Raw genomic sequence first — 3,276 nt, forward strand, 5'->3', positions numbered from 1 at the left:
GAGAGCTTTTGCAGCTTTCTCCAAATGTCAGGGGCAGACTGATGAAATGAGTGACAGCCAAATCTTACCTACCCAGAATCTGGGGCGACATTGGTGTATTTTTAAAAGCCTCCACAAACCTCCTCTGAAACAGGGCCATGTTTTCCTCTTTCTCCTGAATGATCTTCTTTAGCTACTATAATTAACTGGCTTGGTGGTACATGCTTCATGCCTTTTAGCAAACAAGTGACAGTATGGTTCTTATTCTTTAGTCTGCTTGCCCTCTCTGGTAGTTAAATTGAGACATGGGCATAACACAAGCAACAAGTCCCTCTTAGGCCTTTGTCTTGATGGAGAGCCATAAACATCTGAGCATAGGGAATTTCTGACTATTTTCTCTGTCTTTTACAGACTGGAGGATGGTATTGTAATTGAGAGTCCCTTTGGAGGGACTTTTAGCTTATATTGGCTGTTGGCATTTTCCAACTTCTCTGGAAAAGGAAATAGAGAAGGTTTCCTAGCACCAGTGTGACTGCTTGGAGTCCCAACGTGTGTCAGAGCTGGGCTTTTCCCTCTCTGCTGGCCCAATCTCTTGGGAACATGTGAAGTAAATTCACCAGGTATCCCTGGATACGTTTCCTGAGAGATGTCTGGGCTTACGTTTCTACAGGTTTCCCAGGTCTTGTCCAGAAGAATTCCAGACAATGCTCTTGAGAAGTCTTTCCTCTCCACTAGCCCAATGTGTTGAGAACACTGGGAGTAAAATCACTGGACATATTTCTGGGGGGCTGTTCTAGTTTGCTAGCTGCCAGAATGCAACACACAAGAGACAGATTGGCTTTTAATAAAAGGGGATTTATTTAATTTGTTCTTCAGAGGAAAGGCAGCTAACTTTCAATTGAGGTTCTTTCTTACGTGGGAAGGCACAGGGTGATCTCTGCTGGCTTTCTCTCCAGGCCTCTGGGTTCCAACAACTTTCCCCAGGGTGATTCCTTTCTGCATCTCCAGAGGCCTGGGCTGAGCTGCGAGTGCTGAGATGGGGAATGCCAAGCTGCTTGGGCTGTGCTACGTGGAGCTCTCTCATTTAAGCACCAGCCAATTAAGTCAAACATCATTCACTGAAGCAGGCAAGCCTCCTAGCCGACTGCAGATGTAATCAGCAACAGATGAGGTTCATGTACCATCGGCTCATGTCCACAGCAAAAGAACTAGGTGCCTTCACCTGGCCAAGTGGACAACTGAATCTAAAACCACAGGGGCCTTGGCTGTTCCTGCCTGGGAGATGTCTAGACCTGTGCTCCCGAGGTGGGGGCACTCGCCCCACCTGAGAGAAGTCTAGGACAATGCTCTGGGGAATGCATTTGTCCTCAAATTTCTTGAGGGCTAAAAGGTGAAATGCTCTAGAAGGGAAGCTTCATATTTGATAGCAATGGTTCTCAATAGAGACAACCAAGGTCTGGAGGGGAGACATTCCCATTAGAAAGTACCCAATTCCCATGGTGATTCCTTAGAATGGCAAGGACAGTACCTTGTTGGGTACAAGAATCCTTAGCCCAGAATCCTGTGTTATAACAGATGGAATGTCTCAGAAGATATTGAAAGCCAGACAGAGGAAAAAAGAAGCAGATTCTCATGGAAGCAGGGGAGAGGACCTCTGTCAAAGAGGTGAAAAAAGGAATAGATTCATCAGGAGGAAGGGTCTGGATCCCCAGAAGAAAGGAAGGAAGAGAGTGTCAGGAAGTCTCAGAGAGCCAAGGAGAGAGAAAGAAAGAGAGATGTGGGGGGACTTGATATGGCTTCCACTGGACTCCTGCACGACACAGGGAAAGGTCCCCAATCAGTGCTGCTTTGAGTCTCCTTGGATCAGTACTGCATGGAGATGGGCTCCTGCCATGTCCGAGGAGGGGGCCAGAGAACTCAGAATAGAGTGAGTTTGTGTCCTGGGGAAGCTGGATCAGGTCCCCCAATTCCTGGAAATACAGAGTTGCATGAGGACATAGATGAGTATAACAATGAGCCAAGTAGTGAGAAGAAAAGTGAAAGCATGTGGCCAATCTCCCAGTAAATAGCCATGAGTTACCAGTTCAAGGTTGCAGAGGAGAAATGTCTCCTGGTAGGCTCGCTAAAATATGTCTCTGGATTTGGGTTCCTAGGTTCTTGGCTATGCCATGAGAAAGAATTCAAGGACACAGCACAAATTTAGTAAACAGGTAAGAAGTTTATTAAGAATGCATGTGAACTCCCAGCACGGGCAGTGACACCAGCCATGGCTGAGCTCTCTTCTGTGTCTGCACTGGCTGCTTAGCTGTGCACCCACGTAGAGCGGCCATTTCCGCCATCACCCCTTCCATCACTTGGCCGTTTGAAACGAAGCTGTTATAATTTCTGGAAAGAAATTTGCCCAGCAGATCAAGTAGGAAGTGAGGCAGGAGGTGGAAGAGTGGGTGGCCTTGGGTAACAGACGGCCACATCTATGCGTGGTTCTGGTTGGCAAGAATCCCGCCTGTCAAGCCTCTGTCTTCAACAAGACCCAGACAGCTGCAGATGTGGGAATCATCAGTGAAATGATTTTGGAACTAGCTTCGATGTCGGAGAATTGTTAAATTTGATCAATAAGCTAAGTGATGATGACAATTTTAGATGGCCTTCTTTTTCCACTGTCCCTTCCAGAGCACATTGATGAGAAAAAGAGTGCAGTGCTGTTTCTCCAGACAAGGATGTTTCCGGCTTTCATGTAATTAACACAGGGTGTCTTTTGGACCAGTAGTCCATGCTCCCCACTACCCCATGGGGTGTGTGGGAAATAATTACACAAACTGGAATTCCAGCACTAGGGAAGAATGTGGTTGTGGCTGTAACGTCAAAGAATGTTGGAATGCCCCCTGCAAGATTATCCTCTTGGATCTTATCAGTCTCCAGACGCCATCCTTACCTTCTAGATTCCTCTAGCTGTTTGTATACATGGGGCCGTAGTGTACCAAATGGCAGGGTACTTCACCGACTGCACAGCCCTGTTTTTCTCTTGGCTCGACTCAAGTCTGGCAGCTTTTTAATTACCTGTTGAGTAAGTTAGAGCATTTTTACCAAGTGATGCATGTGCTGCCTCTAAAATCCAAAGAAGTCTACTAAGTAGCACATCTATTTCTCAGTGGTGGGGGTTAAAAGGTGCTACAACTTGTCCTTCACCTTAGAGAGGATTTCCCAGTATGTCTCAGATCATTGCACCTCTAAAATATACTCATTGATATAGCAGTTATATACTATATACTCACTGATATAGTAGCTTCTTAATTTTTG

General features: G+C 46.2%; 1 pseudogene; it reads left to right on the forward strand.

Moving 5' to 3' along the window:
* The first annotated feature begins 1,852 nt into the window (after window positions 1-1,852).
* LOC143652735 (bifunctional methylenetetrahydrofolate dehydrogenase/cyclohydrolase, mitochondrial pseudogene) lies at window positions 1,853-3,043 on the forward strand (annotated as a pseudogene).
* Window positions 3,044-3,276: the final 233 nt, after the last annotated feature.

The sequence above is a fragment of the Tamandua tetradactyla genome, chromosome 12 (assembly GCF_023851605.1).
Source record: "Tamandua tetradactyla isolate mTamTet1 chromosome 12, mTamTet1.pri, whole genome shotgun sequence".
NCBI lineage: Eukaryota > Metazoa > Chordata > Mammalia > Pilosa > Myrmecophagidae > Tamandua > Tamandua tetradactyla.